The sequence below is a fragment of the Pinus tabuliformis genome, chromosome X (assembly GCF_031772625.1).
Source record: "Pinus tabuliformis cultivar Carrire ecotype Pingquan chromosome X, CPIR1, whole genome shotgun sequence".
NCBI classification, from domain to species: Eukaryota; Viridiplantae; Streptophyta; class Pinopsida; order Pinales; family Pinaceae; genus Pinus; species Pinus tabuliformis.
The window spans coordinates 774,567,521-774,584,083 of NC_142308.1; the positions used below are offsets into that span (position 1 = coordinate 774,567,521).

The 16,563-nt window shown below is 38.2% G+C and overlaps 1 pseudogene; it reads left to right on the forward strand.

Moving 5' to 3' along the window:
• The first annotated feature begins 6,474 nt into the window (after nt 1-6,474).
• Nucleotides 6,475-16,460, forward strand: LOC149142173 (CBL-interacting protein kinase 23 pseudogene; annotated as a pseudogene).
• The last annotated feature ends 103 nt before the right edge of the window (nt 16,461-16,563 follow it).

The window sequence follows — 16,563 nt, forward strand, 5'->3', positions numbered from 1 at the left end:
CAAGATCATTTCGACACATTCGATCAAGTTATCTTCCCTTCTATTTTGTCTTGGTTCACATAGGTTTGACGAAAGGATTTTACACAAGGGTTTGAAATCACGGGTGTGAAGTTCGCTCTGAGTTAGGGATTTCTAGATGTTGGCACATAACAGGGAATTTTAGTCCCTAGATGTTGGCATGTAGTGGTCATGACAACATCCAAAGAGACTTGGACATTGGCACAAAGGCTTATGGGAGAGTTTGGGGCTTCAAAGGAAGATTTGGAGGTGTCAGTCCTTGGATGCTCACACAGAGTGGTCCTGAGAGCATCCAGGTTGTCCAAGACACATGCATAGTAACTACATGGGAGCATCCAAGGGTTTAGGGTCAGATCTAGTAAGTTTATCTTTGTACACATGCACAAAATGTTCTGGGAGCATTCGGGCTACCATAGACACTTGCATATCTCGTCATCCCTGCATCCGAGACTCAAAGATGAGATTTTTGTATTCCAAATTTTCTGCTCAGTGACAACAGTATTCAATAGAGTTAGGCACAATGATAGTAGTATACAATAATTGGCTTCAATCCGTGATAGAACATTACAACCATTAATATGAGGGTTTTAATTTCAAGCATGATTAGTTCTGTTTCATGGATATCATAGTTGGTTTTTTATGTAGATAAGGTTATAGATCATTTTACTCTCTTTTGCTGTATCATTTGATGATGATCTAAGAAGAAGAAGATTTTCAAAGGTTTTCCTCATAGTGGGTTTTTCCCTAGTCTCGGCCTAATTCTGGTGTCTCTATGTGTGTGCATGCTTTTATTCTACTATTCCTTTATGTTCTGCTGCATTGATGATGATGATGATGTTCTTTCTATATAATTTCATATGTTGATGAATAATGGTGTAGATATGAATAATGTAATGATGATATGGGGTGAACTTAATGTATTAATGATGAAATTCAATTATCAAAGAAAAGAACAATAGATCCCTATGAAAAATCGAAATGAATATCTCTAATTCTTTTTCAAATTTCAATGTATTAGATGCATGGAATGGTTACACCCTTGATCTCAAATGTTGGAGTGGATATATTGCATCCTCAACCTCTAAATTTAATCAATATATTTATGCCAAGACCTTTGAATTGGATGTTATAGGAAGTATAATGATTATTAATTCAATATATTTCACCTCAAAAACATAAACTTGTGATCTTAAATGATGTGCTATTATATCGTCCTCAAGGTAAAATCATAGATAATGTGGTTTTAGTTGTATGCAAATTATGAAAATTGTGAAAAAAAATTAGACAATAAACATTCCTTGCCTCTAAAAGTTTTTCTTAATTTATGCCATAATACATACTTGATTTGGATTGTCTCATCCTATAATCTACAATTGTGTAGTTGTACACATCTCAAAAAAACCAATATGGAAAGACAACATCAAAATTATATTTTCTCCTAGATCAATGAAAAATGGGGAAGAAATCTTGGTTGAATTGTTGGAGTCTCCTTGATGGATAATGATGAATAATGATATTGTCATCACAATTGAACATCATCTCCAATTTGGGAAGAAATATGGGAAATAATTTTAACAAAAGTGCAATCCTTTATGTTGTAAACATATGTATGATCTGATAACACCTTCAACAGAATCCAATATAAATATTGTCATTAAAAATAGTAATCCTTAAAGAAACCTTTTGGTTTTACAATTTTGGTGTGTTACAAACTCCATCATAACTTTAATCTATTATAATATAACTTTCTATTGACAGTGTTGGACCCACTAACATTCAGGGGATCTCCACGATATGAAGTACCAACTAGAGCTCACACTGTTTGGAGTAGGAGTCCCAACAATGGGTGGTAATGTTATGCCTTGATTGTGACAACACGAAAAGAGAAGTATGATAACTTTGCGTGAGAACAAGTGTGTGACCCTACAGAGAGTAAAGTGTGATGCATGAAGGTTCCAACACATGAAAGGAAATGGAAGTGTTCCCCTTGGAAGCCTGTAATAATACATAGCTTGAAAGGAGCACACGAGAAAAATGACATCACAATCTAAGATGTAGAATTGTCCACAAGTTAAAGTGATGAGTTAATACAACAACACGCATTCAACAAGATTCATACAAATGCAAACAAAATATTTCATGAGAATAAGCGTAAGTTAAATAACATACATTGCAAATACAACAAGAATAGTCCTACTATATTCACAACATATGCACGAAAGCATGCTGACTCTGATTTTATTATTATGAGTGAAAGTTCCATTCATACATACACCATTAAAGACCTCTATCCCCAATAGTGGAATATTAAAATAAATAACACTTTCTCCTCCAAAGAAGTATACTCACTTTACACTACAAAGAAGACAAGGCTCTTCACAATACTCCCAAGCTATTTCTAAGCCTAAGTCTAGCCAAAAGCTTGGCTCCCCAAAATCCTATTACATGAGTTATGAGGTTCTATTTATAACAAGAGACGGTGACTCTTCAACTCCCCTTTGCGACCTTTGGACTTCCCTCATGACTCTTCAACTTCTTTACAAAATGACAAATTACATTACATGATGAATCTTCATATTCCAATATTGGCACTTGGAATTTCACTTACAACATAGTTGCAAAGAATAATACATTTTACTCTTGTACCCATATAAGAAAAAATAGGGTAGAGATAACTTAATAGCCTAACAAGACACAACACTATGATGCTTGAGTTTTGGAGAAGTCTAGCTCAACAACCTCCACTTATTGTTTCTTGGTCACATATTGGTGTTAAGCTTGATATTGTGTGATATTGTCCCCAAACTGCATAATGGTGTCTGGCTAGAAGCATACTCTTTCCTCCATGGAATCTAGGTACACTATCTTGGAACCTATGTCCAGTTCATTTTGAAGCATGAGAAGCATTGTTCTGACTTGGACAGGACCACTGATGAAATTCTACATGTTCTGTCTGTTCAACTCCAAGTGTTCCTTGTTGGCATTCTTTCTCAGTAGCTCCAAGTACTCTTCAATCTCCTGCTAGTCTTGGTTCTTGGATTTGGCTTTGGTGAGTGAAACGATTGATGGGATATGGTTTGTTCTCACCAAGACATCCAAACTACTGAACAACCATACATATGGGGCCTGAATGCTGCTTATGAATGAGGCGAGCTTCTTGTTGTTCTGAATCAACATCCGAACTTTTTCTTTCTCCAGATCTGCTTGTGGCTTCATTTTCTTCACTAAGTTAAGTGGTGCCCCTTTGTATCGCATTGTCCACTCTTTCACATAGGCAATGGTAGCTTGTATGTTCTTGAGAGATTTAACAAACTCTTTTCTCTATAGTTGTAGGTCATGCAAACAAACAACTTCTTTATATACGGTGACAAACCCCTCATAGAGCTTCCACATGGTTTCTACATGGGTTGATACTTCAACAAGTATCACTGCTCTCATCGCCTCCAAGTAAACCTATGTGGAAACTACATTCTATGATGTTGTGCAAATTTGTTCTACCTCTTGCCTAGCAGCCTGCAAGTTCTGTGACAATTTCTCATTCTTGGTCGTCAAATACTGAATGTTTGATCATGTTCCTCCTACATAGGCCAATTTGGCTTCGAAAATGGAAATTGGATGCTTCCTAGTGTTCGACACTATCGCCATTTCTCATTAGGGAAATTTTTAGGTCTAAAATGAGCCTCCTAAGGAAATTATAAAATAATAGTGGAAATAATAAAATAAGATTAGATTACATGATCAAATTTTAAAGGGAAAAAAGAAAAAAGCTATTTTTTCAACTCGTATTTTCAACAAATCACCTTATGGGTTTACTCAAATTTCAAGTGGAAACACTTGTTGGATGAAAAAATTGATTCCTTATCAAAGGAGTACCCATGTTGCATACTTTCGATGGACCCTACTACACAAAAATGAGAAATACATTAAAAATGTGATTGCAATCATGTTGTTTCATGTATTTCTCATTTTTCGTGTAACAGGGCCCATCGAAAGTATGCAAGATGGGTACTCCTTGGATGAGGAAATATGTTTTTCATCCACCAAGTAATCCCACTTTAAATTTGAGTAAAACATGAGGGAGATAAGTTTAAAATACGAGTTGAAAAAGTAGTTTTATTATTTTATTATTTTTTAGTATTTTTACTTTTTTACTCCAAAAATGGTGAATCATCCCCCATGGTTGACATCATCATCTTGAATCCTATTGGTTCTTGTAAAGTTTATTATGGTTGTACATTTTTCTTAGGAGGCCCATTTTAGACCTCAAAATTCCCCTAATGTTAATGAATGCAGGTTGTTATCACTGAAAATGCAGTTGTCAAAAATTTTTAGCTTGGCTTAAAGTCAGGGTATTTTCGCAGCGCCAGAATTCTTTTTAGCAGTTTCGCAGCACTACCTGTTTGAGTGGTTTCGTAGCGTGCTACGAAACTGGGGATTTGTTTGAGTTTTCAGTGAAGGTCCAAATCCTAGCATGCTTATTGTACAGAGTTCTACTTCCCTCCAGGAATGTTGATGAGAGCAGTGGCAGAATGTTTAAGGAGACACCTTATGATGATGCAGCTATTGTAGGATTGCCATCAAATACATTAAGGGAGTTATCTCTGGATTCTGGCTCATGGGTGATTGTGAAAGATGTACATACTAATGTGGGAGAATTGCAGGAGATTTTGTGTTGAATCCTCTAGACAAAGAATCTATTAAATTTTATAAGTCATAGAGTGTTTGATATTTGGGATTGTCTTTTCACAATCTATAACTTCTTTCACAAAGCAGGGTGCCACAATGGATTGAAAGATTTGAAAAATATTTATGATAAAGTTCATGTTCCCGTTTGTTGGGTATTGGTGTTCAAAGTTGGATTAGGTAATAAAGGGGCTGCGCTTGCAAATAGCATTTCCAATTGGCTAAATGTGAGCGCCTTCAAAAATTTCGCATTCATACTCCAAGGTATGCACTTGTGAACAGAGATTACCCCTATTAAGAGTTGAACTACTTTGTGGAACTTTTAAATTACTTCTCCACCATTATCAAAGCGCGTGCTCAGCAAGTTTGTGGCAGTGTTACAGAGAGGCAGCGTTGTGTTTATTACTGCAGGGGATCACATTTTTTTAGACTGGGATACACAGCGCCTCCTTCTTGATATTACTCTCTGAAACAAAAATGTTTTGGAGCTATCGTAATTACCTGGCTTATGCGAAATGCGTTGTAGCCGTTTCTTCAAGGCACATGGGTTTTAAGATGACCGATATAAATGCAAGTGTCATGAATATTATAAAGCATGTTGGTTCAGCATTAATGCGCATATTAAAGATATGAGAGTGCTCTTATGAAATACAATGATTAATGCCATGTGTCAAATGGTCTTTATAAAGGTTTGATTGCCACAAGATCGCCATTGACACCGGGATTGAGATGTGGCACTTCTGATGGCCACCTGCATTAGCAAAATCACCAGAATCACGACAGATGCTACTTATAAGGATGATGTGCTGAGCGATGTTTTTTGTTTAGCTCACCGCGGTTTAGATAATGGCGTTATTCCAAATAAGACACAGAGGTGCGCCTGCCACTGAAAAGATATTTCCATGGATGCTCATCCCTCGGCTATCGAGCAGCATAAGAATTGGATCCGTTTCTGGTGAAACGAATGGGGGGGTGTCTACCATAGGGACTTGAAGCCAGAAAATTTGCTTCTGGATACATATGGAAATCTTAAAGTATCAGATTTTGGCCTAAGTGCACTGTCTCAACAAGTCAGGGATGACGGTTTGCTTCAGGGAGGCAGAGCTAATTAATTATTTTAGATCCCAAGAATGAAGTAATATTCCTGTAGTTGAAGTCGAAGTGCATTTTTAGGGAGTTGAGGTTGAATTGTTGTGCCAATTTTGGAGAGACCGTGTAGGGTCTTCCTAGAAATCATTCGCTCAGCCAAGTTCTGGAATATTTGTCCATATTGCTGCCTTTCAAAGCAAGGTTTCGATCAGCTAATTACACCCTAGAGGAGGACAAATGATTTACTTGCATTTCAAGAATTTGTGCCAAGTCTATCTTCAAAATTTGGAGCTGAACTTGTGGTCGAATTTACTACAACTAGTGGGCCAAAAATCTGTCTTAGGGACTGATATTTTCATGTTGATCTCAGATCTGAAGGTGCCACGAATTTGTCATTTCTGGGTTGAAATTTGCTAGATTAAATACTGTAGTACCTTTGTGTTGATTTCCTGAGTATACCCAAGTGTTGGGAGGTGAAAAACAATTATTAAATCTCTGTTGAACACTGCATGTAATTGCTGATATTATTACTCTGAATGATGACCTCCATATGCAGTCATTTGCTCACTATAGTGGCTGGAAAAAGGGTAGATATACGATGGGGCAACTGCAGACTTGTGGTCATGTGGTGTCATCCTATTTGTTTTAATAGCAGGTTACTTGCCTTTTGATGATCCAAACCTCATGACATTGTATAAAAAGATATATAAAGCAGATTTTACGTGCCCTTCATGGTTTTCTTCTGGTGCAAAGAAATTAAGTACAAGGATTTTGGACCCAAACCCTAAGACACGAATTACAGTACCTGAGATTTTAGACAATGAATGGTTCAAGAAAGGTTATAAGCCACCCAAGTTTAATGAAGATGAAGATGTAAATCTGGATGATGTTGATGCTGTTTTCAATGATTCAGAAGAACATCTTGTTATAGAAAAAAAAAGGAAACAACTCCAGAGGTGATGAATGCATTGAACTTATCTCTATGTCCCAGGGTCTCAATCTTGGCAATCTCTTTGAAATGGACATGGGTATGGTTAAGCGAGAAACGAGGTTTGCATCTAAACGCCCTGCAAATGAGATAGTATCAAAAATTGAGGAAGCTGCAAAGCCTCTTGGATTCAATGTGCAAAAGAGAAATTACAAGATGAAGATGCAAGGTTCAAAGACTGGAAGAAAGGGTCATTTGAATGTAGCTACAGAGGTATTTGAAGTAGCTCCTTCTCTTTTTATGGTTGAAGTCCGCAAGGCTGGAGGTGATACCTTGGAATTTCACAAGTTTTACAAGAACCTTTCGGCAGGCCTAAAAGTATCTCCAGAAAGCAGAGGAATCCGGGCATGCTGTTTGAGTTTGTTTTTAGGAAAAGCTATTGACATTGAAGCCTGGCAGCTAAACAGGATTATTTGCAAATTGTTGTTCATTTGTTGAAATGAGGAAGATCATTAATAAATGTAGCACAGTGTTAGCAGAAAACCAGTGAGGGGGACTGTGTTTTTAAATCACACAGCAGTTTCGTAGCGCGCTACGAAACTGCTGTAGGTGATAATTTAAAGTGCAGAGCAGCTAGTCTAACACGGTGAGCGGGAGTTGAGGAAGAGGAACAGCTGTCTATCAAAGACCACCTCCAGCACATCATAAATCTGGCATTACTCCATACTTGGGGTCATTAAAGGATTTGGGAGCAGGCTGCTATATTTTAGGAGAATGTTGGGAGACAAAGGGCCGACAAACAGGAACAGCTCCCTATATTTCAGGGTGATGGAAAACATATTATGTTAAGGACCAACAAACAACTGCAGACACCTTTCCAGCTCATAAAGTTTCCAGCTCATTTGAAAGGTGTGGTGATATGCGGTGTTTGGGAAGAATTAAAGAACAACAGACTTGTTTTTAAAGTGATGAAGAGTGATGGGAGACAAAAGCCGTGCAAACAGGGCATTTCCCTTAGTTAATTAATGAAGCCATCTACATGACTGGAATCCAAGGCCAGCTCATTCAGTACGTTCTCCTTCAACCATCTCAACTTAACTAAAGGAGGACAGCTGTCACAGCATTCAAGAAAGCATCAAGCATACGAGGAGAAAGGAATTAATGTTTTAGTTTGATTAGGATTGTGTGCAATTACATTTCAGCACTTTGTAATAAATACATTAAATAGCATATAGGAATAGTTAATAGCCACCTTCGAGGCTCCCCTCATGCTGGAGGAGGAAGCTTGAGGTGTTTTAGTTTTGCTTGCCTATATATGGGCCAAGGTTAGATGTAGAAAGGGTTGGATACTTAATAGAAAAAGTGTGTTGTTTTGGGCCACTGTAAGATCTTTTTTTACAGTAATAGTAAAACAGAGTTATTCTCTTCTCAAGATTCTCGAAGGATTGTCATGGTCAAATGAAGTGATGATGTGTTATACCTTATGTTATTTTATGGTTTTGTTGTATGCAATCACTCAGAATTCATACTTATATGCTCTGACTTCCTGTGTATACAGCAAGCTATGTGTGGTGGAATATGTTTGACTTGTAATGCTAAGAGCCTTGATTTCTATGAGATCACTGTGTTTTTCTTGTCTACCTGATATTATAGACTCCATAGCCCAATGAGATATCTTTTGGTGTGTTTCCAACCAGTTATGTTTTCATAAGTAAATAAAGAGTTAGCCATCTAGTGTGTGAAGGATTTTATCAAGAGTTTTGAGAGAGCCCTCTCTGATCAAAGAGGCTAATCTTTGGTCTAAAGATAGGTTGAAATAGTTACATGAGACCATGCTTAGTTGCAGCCCCCTAGTACTGGTTTTGTGATAACATTTTGGTGCGTCTGCCGGGAGCTTAAGATTGGATTTCTGAAGGTAGCAGGAGTTCAAATGATTTTCAAGGCTGCAAAACTACCTTGGCGACTCCATTGTTGAAGAATTCAAGGTTTATACATTCATGGTGATTCCACTGGAGCTATGAAAGACCCAGAAGCTGCCATTATTTGTTCAAAGTATGCATGCATAGATTTCTCAGGACTACATGGTTTCCCAAACCATTTTCCCAAGGATGTTTATTTTCTAAAGAATGGTCCAAAATTTAACGGAGAAGATTTGAGTTTAACCTTGGATCATATCTCAGATTTTTGTCATTTTGCTGAGGTTCTTAGAGTTAAATATGAAGATGTTTGCATAAGGTTATTTTATGATTCTTTCCAAGGGAAATGCAAACAGTGGGTTGAATGCTTGCCTGCCAAGTCCATTAAGTCATTGCCAGACTTTTGGCTTTTGTTCTTGAAGGAATGGATAGATAGGTCAGAGGTGGAAGTAAAGTCTCCTTCAGTTGAAGGTTTTAAACAGTGGAATGATGATCATAATAAAGAAGAAACAAATGAATCTTTTTCTTTGTCCCTGTCCTCATATCTGGAATCTTTTGACTGCAAGTCAGAGGATAAGATGAAATTTTTTGATGAATTTTCCAAAGACATTGAGAAAGAAATTGAAGGTTTAGAAGGACAAATTCAGGCATATAATTTTCATGATCATGATCATTATTCTCAGAAATATTTTATGTCTGAGCGCAAGGAGACTATGCTGGTTCCCCTCTCTTTTACGTTTGAGGAACTGAACACTGTGGTTGAAGATCCGTTTGCACAGCTGGAAAGTGTCGTGGAAGGACAAGCTGATCATGTGTTCTGGGATCCTGTAGCTGATTACATGGAAGAGTTTTACTCTCCGGTGTTTCAGTTTACCTATGAAGATCAGAGACAGTTTCAGTGGCAGCGGTCATTACATTATCACATTGGCTCTGAAATCCGATACAGTCAAAGACACTTTCAGTGGCAGCTGTCATCTCATTATCACACTGGCGCTGAACTTCGGGACAGGCAAAGAAGTCAAATGTCAGATAAAGCTAATGATTGGCTGCATTGGAAGTTTCATATTGATTGAGCTGAAGAAGTTGAAATGGTTAGGGTAAGTAGGTAGGTAAATTGCAAATAAGCTCAAAGTTGGCTGAGCATTTATTTTTCAGTAGCAGTAGTTTCTTTCTCCTACAGTCAGGCTTGTCAAGCAAATTTTTGTTTGTCACAAATGGGTAAGGCACTGGAGCTGCGTGTTCTTAGCGCACCACAAGGGCACACTATCCCTAGTGGAGCCACTGTTATCACTGAAAATGCAGTTGTCAAAAATTTTTAGCTTGGCTTAAAGTCAGGGTATTTTCGCAGCGCCAGAATTCTTTTTAGTAGTTTCGCAGCGCTACCTGTTTGAGTGGTTTCGTAGCGTGCTACGAAACTGGGGATTTGTTTGAGTTTTCAGTGAAGGTCCAAATCCTAGCATGCTTATTGTACAGAGTTCTACTTCCCTCCAGGAATGTTGATGAGAGCAGTGGCAGAATGTTTAAGGAGACACCTTATGATGATGCAGCTATTGTAGGATTGCCATCAAATACATTAAGGGAGTTATCTCTGGATTCTGGCTCATGGGTGATTGTGAAAGATGTACATACTAATGTGGGAGAATTGCAGGAGATTTTGTGTTGAATCCTCTAGACAAAGAATCTATTAAATTTTATAAGTCATAGAGTGTTTGATATTTGGGATTGTCTTTTCACAATCTATAACTTCTTTCACAAAGCAGGGTGCCACAATGGATTGAAAGATTTGAAAAATATTTATGATAAAGTTCATGTTCCCGTTTGTTGGGTATTGGTGTTCAAAGTTGGATTAGGTAATAAAGGGGCTGCGCTTGCAAATAGCATTTCCAATTGGCTAAATGTGAGCGCCTTCAAAAATTTCGCATTCATACTCCAAGGTATGCACTTGTGAACAGAGATTACCCCTATTAAGAGTTGAACTACTTTGTGGAACTTTTAAATTACTTCTCCACCATTATCAAAGCGCGTGCTCAGCAAGTTTGTGGCAGTGTTACAGAGAGGCAGCGTTGTGTTTATTACTGCAGGGGATCACATTTTTTTAGACTGAGATACACAGCGCCTCCTTCTTGATATTACTCTCTGAAACAAAAATGTTTTGGAGCTATCGTAATTACCTGGCTTATGCGAAATGCGTTGTAGCCGTTTCTTCAAGGCACATGGGTTTTAAGATGACCGATATAAATGCAAGTGTCATGAATATTATAAAGCATGTTGGTTCAGCATTAATGCGCATATTAAAAATATGAGAGTGCTCTTATGAAATACAGTGATTAATGCCATGTGTCAAATGGTCTTTATAAAGGTTTGATTGCCACAAGATCGCCATTGACACCGGGATTGAGATGTGGCACTTCTGATGGCCACCTGCATTAGCAAAATCACCAGAATCACGACAGATGCTACTTATAAGGATGATGTGCCGAGCGATGTTTTTTGTTTAGCTCACCGCGGTTTAGATAATGGCGTTATTCCAAATAAGACACAGAGGTGCGCCTGCCACTGAAAAGATATTTCCATGGATGCTCATCCCTCGGCTATCGAGCAGCATAAGAATTGGATCCGTTTCTGGTGAAACGAATGGGGGGGTGTCTACCATAGGGACTTGAAGCCAGAAAATTTGCTTCTGGATACATATGGAAATCTTAAAGTATCAGATTTTGGCCTAAGTGCACTGTCTCAACAAGTCAGGGATGACGGTTTGCTTCAGGGAGGCAGAGCTAATTAATTATTTTAGATCCCAAGAATGAAGTAATATTCCTGTAGTTGAAGTCGAAGTGCATTTTTAGGGAGTTGAGGTTGAATTGTTGTGCCAATTTTGGAGAGACCGTGTAGGGTCTTCCTAGAAATCATTCGCTCAGCCAAGTTCTAGAATATTTGTCCATATTGCTGCCTTTCAAAGCAAGGTTTCGATCAGCTAATTACACCCTAGAGGAGGACAAATGATTACTTGCATTTCAAGAATTTGTGCCAAGTCTATCTTCAAAATTTGGAGCTGAACTTGTGGTCGAATTTACTACAACTAGTGGGCCAAAAATCTGTCTTAGGGACTGATATTTTCATGTTGATCTCAGATCTGAAGGTGCCACGAATTTGTCATTTCTGGGTTGAAATTTGCTAGATTAAATACTGTAGTACCTTTGTGTTGATTTCCTGAGTATACCCAAGTGTTGGGAGGTGAAAAACAATTATTAAATCTCTGTTGAACACTGCATGTAATTGCTGATATTATTACTCTGAATGATGACCTCCATATGCAGTCATTTGCTCACTATAGTGGCTGGAAAAAGGGTAGATATACGATGGGGCAACTGCAGACTTGTGGTCATGTGGTGTCATCCTATTTGTTTTAATAGCAAGTTACTTGCCTTTTGATGATCCAAACCTCATGACATTGTATAAAAAGATATATAAAGCAGATTTTACGTGCCCTTCATGGTTTTCTTCTGGTGCAAAGAAATTAAGTACAAGGATTTTGGACCCAAACCCTAAGACACGAATTACAGTACCTGAGATTTTAGACAATGAATGGTTCAAGAAAGGTTATAAGCCACCCAAGTTTAATGAAGATGAAGATGTAAATCTGGATGATGTTGATGCTGTTTTCAATGATTCAGAAGAACATCTTGTTACAGAAAAAAAAGGAAACAACTCCAGAGGTGATGAATGCATTGAACTTATCTCTATGTCCCAGGGTCTCAATCTTGGCAATCTCTTTGAAATGGACATGGGTATGGTTAAGCGAGAAACGAGGTTTGCATCTAAACGCCCTGCAAATGAGATAGTATCAAAAATTGAGGAAGCTGCAAAGCCTCTTGGATTCAATGTGCAAAAGAGAAATTACAAGATGAAGATGCAAGGTTCAAAGACTGGAAGAAAGGGTCATTTGAATGTAGCTACAGAGGTATTTGAAGTAGCTCCTTCTCTTTTTATGGTTGAAGTCCGCAAGGCTGGAGGTGATACCTTGGAATTTCACAAGTTTTACAAGAACCTTTCGGCAGGCCTAAAAGTATCTCCAGAAAGCAGAGGAATCCGGGCATGCTGTTTGAGTTTGTTTTTAGGAAAAGCTATTGACATTGAAGCCTGGCAGCTAAACAGGATTATTTGCAAATTGTTGTTCATTTGTTGGAATGAGGAAGATCATTAATAAATGTAGCACAGTGTTAGCAGAAAACCAGTGAGGGGGACTGTGTTTTTAAATCACACAGCAGTTTCGTAGCGCGCTACGAAACTGCTGTAGGTGATAATTTAAAGTGCAGAGCAGCTAGTCTAACACGGTGAGCGGGAGTTGAGGAAGAGGAACAGCTGTCTATCAAAGACCACCTCCAGCACATCATAAATCTGGCATTACTCCATACTTGGGGTCATTAAAGGATTTGGGAGCAGGCTGCTATATTTTAGGAGAATGTTGGGAGACAAAGGGCCGACAAACAGGAACAGCTCCCTATATTTCAGGGTGATGGAAAACATATTATGTTAAGGACCAACAAACAACTGCAGACACCTTTCCAGCTCATAAAGTTTCCAGCTCATTTGAAAGGTGTGGTGATATGCGGTGTTTGGGAAGAATTAAAGAACAACAGACTTGTTTTTAAAGTGATGAAGAGTGATGGGAGACAAAAGCCGTGCAAACAGGGCATTTCCCTTAGTTAATTAATGAAGCCATCTACATGACTGGAATCCAAGGCCAGCTCATTCAGTACGTTCTCCTTCAACCATCTCAACTTAACTAAAGGAGGACAGCTGTCACAGCATTCAAGAAAGCATCAAGCATACGAGGAGAAAGGAATTAATGTTTTAGTTTGATTAGGATTGTGTGCAATTACATTTCAGCACTTTGTAATAAATACATTAAATAGCATATAGGAATAGTTAATAGCCACCTTCGAGGCTCCCCTCATGCTGGAGGAGGAAGCTCGAGGTGTTTTAGTTTTGCTTGCCTATATATGGGCCAAGGTTAGATGTAGAAAGGGTTGGATACTTAATAGAAAAAGTGTGTTGTTTTGGGCCACTGTAAGATCTTTTTTTACAGTAATAGTAAAACAGAGTTATTCTCTTCTCAAGATTCTCGAAGGATTGTCATGGTCAAATGAAGTGATGATGTGTTATACCTTATGTTATTTTATGGTTTTGTTGTATGCAATCACTCAGAATTCATACTTATATGCTCTGACTTCCTGTGTATACAGCAAGCTATGTGTGGTGGAATATGTTTGACTTGTAATGCTAAGAGCCTTGATTTCTATGAGATCACTGTGTTTTTCTTGTCTACCTGATATTATAGACTCCATAGCCCAATGAGATATCTTTTGGTGTGTTTCCAACCAGTTATGTTTTCATAAGTAAATAAAGGGTTAGCCATCTAGTGTGTGAAGGATTTTATCAAGAGTTTTGAGAGAGCCCTCTCTGATCAAAGAGGCTAATCTTTGGTCTAAAGATAGGTTGAAATAGTTACATGAGACCATGCTTAGTTGCAGCCCCCTAGTACTGGTTTTGTGATAACATTTTGGTGCGTCTGCCGGGAGCTTAAGATTGGATTTCTGAAGGTAGCAGGAGTTCAAATGATTTTCAAGGCTGCAAAACTACCTTGGCGACTCCATTGTTGAAGAATTCAAGGTTTATACATTCATGGTGATTCCACTGGAGCTATGAAAGACCCAGAAGCTGCCATTATTTGTTCAAAGTATGCATGCATAGATTTCTCAGGACTACATGGTTTCCCAAACCATTTTCCCAAGGATGTTTATTTTCTAAAGAATGGTCCAAAATTTAACGGAGAAGATTTGAGTTTAACCTTGGATCATATCTCAGATTTTAGTCATTTTGCTGAGGTTCTTAGAGTTAAATATGAAGATGTTTGCATAAGGTTATTTTATGATTCTTTCCAAGGGAAATGCAAACAGTGGGTTGAATGCTTGCCTGCCAAGTCCATTAAGTCATTGCCAGACTTTTGGCTTTTGTTCTTGAAGGAATGGATAGATAGGTCAGAGGTGGAAGTAAAGTCTCCTTCAGTTGAAGGTTTTAAACAGTGGAATGATGATCATAATAAAGAAGAAACAAATGAATCTTTTTCTTTATCCCTGTCCTCATATCTGGAATCTTTTGACTGCAAGTCAGAGGATAAGATGAAATTTTTTGATGAATTTTCCAAAGACATTGAGAAAGAAATTGAAGGTTTAGAAGGACAAATTCAGGCATATAATTTTCATGATCATGATCATTATTCTCAGAAATATTTTATGGCTGAGCGCAAGGAGACTATGCTGGTTCCCCTCTCTTTTACGTTTGAGGAACTGAACACTGTGGTTGAAGATCAGTTTGCACAGCTGGAAAGTGTCGTGGAAGGACAAGCTGATCATGTGTTCTGGGATCCTGTAGCTGATTACATGGAAGAGTTTTACTCTCCGGTGTTTCAGTTTACCTATGAAGATCAGAGACAGTTTCAGTGGCAGCGGTCATTACATTATCACATTGGCTCTGAAATCTGATACAGTCAAAGACACTTTCAGTGGCAGCTGTCATCTCATTATCACACTGGCGCTGAACTTCGGGACAGGCAAAGAAGTCAAATGTCAGATAAAGCTAATGATTGGCTGCATTGGAAGTTTCATATTGATTGAGCTGAAGAAGTTGAAATGGTTAGGGTAAGTAGGTAGGTAAATTGCAAATAAGCTCAAAGTTGGCTGAGCATTTATTTTTCAGTAGCAGTAGTTTCTTTCTCCTACAGTCAGGCTTGTCAAGCAAATTTTTGTTTGTCACAAATGGGTAAGGCACTGGAGCTGCGTGTTCTTAGCGCACCACAAGGGCACACTATCCCTAGTGGAGCCACTGTTATCACTGAAAATGCAGTTGTCAAAAATTTTTAGCTTGGCTTAAAGTCAGGGTATTTTCGCAGCGCCAGAATTCTTTTTAGCAGTTTCGCAGCGCTACCTGTTTGAGTGGTTTCGTAGCGTGCTACGAAACTGGGGATTTGTTTGAGTTTTCAGTGAAGGTCCAAATCCTAGCATGCTTATTGTACAGAGTTCTACTTCCCTCCAGGAATGTTGATGAGAGCAGTGGCAGAATGTTTAAGGAGACACCTTATGATGATGCAGCTATTGTAGGATTGCCATCAAATACATTAAGGGAGTTATCTCTGGATTCTGGCTCATGGGTGATTGTGAAAGATGTACATACTAATGTGGGAGAATTGCAGGAGATTTTGTGTTGAATCCTCTAGACAAAGAATCTATTAAATTTTATAAGTCATAGAGTGTTTGATATTTGGGATTGTCTTTTCACAATCTATAACTTCTTTCACAAAGCAGGGTGCCACAATGGATTGAAAGATTTGAAAAATATTTATGATAAAGTTCATGTTCCCGTTTGTTGGGTATTGGTGTTCAAAGTTGGATTAGGTAATAAAGGGGCTGCGCTTGCAAATAGCATTTCCAATTGGCTAAATGTGAGCGCCTTCAAAAATTTCGCATTCATACTCCAAGGTATGCACTTGTGAACAGAGATTACCCCTATTAAGAGTTGAACTACTTTGTGGAACTTTTAAATTACTTCTCCACCATTATCAAAGCGCGTGCTCAGCAAGTTTGTGGCAGTGTTACAGAGAGGCAGCGTTGTGTTTATTACTGCAGGGGATCACATTTTTTTAGACTGGGATACACAGCGCCTCCTTCTTGATATTACTCTCTGAAACAAAAATGTTTTGGAGCTATCGTAATTACCTGGCTTATGCGAAATGCGTTGCAGCCGTTTCTTCAAGGCACATGGGTTTTTAAGATGACCGATATAAATGCAAGTGTCATGAATATTATAAAGCATGTTGGTTCATCATTAATGCGCATATTAAAGATATGAAAGTGCTCTTATGAAATACAGTGA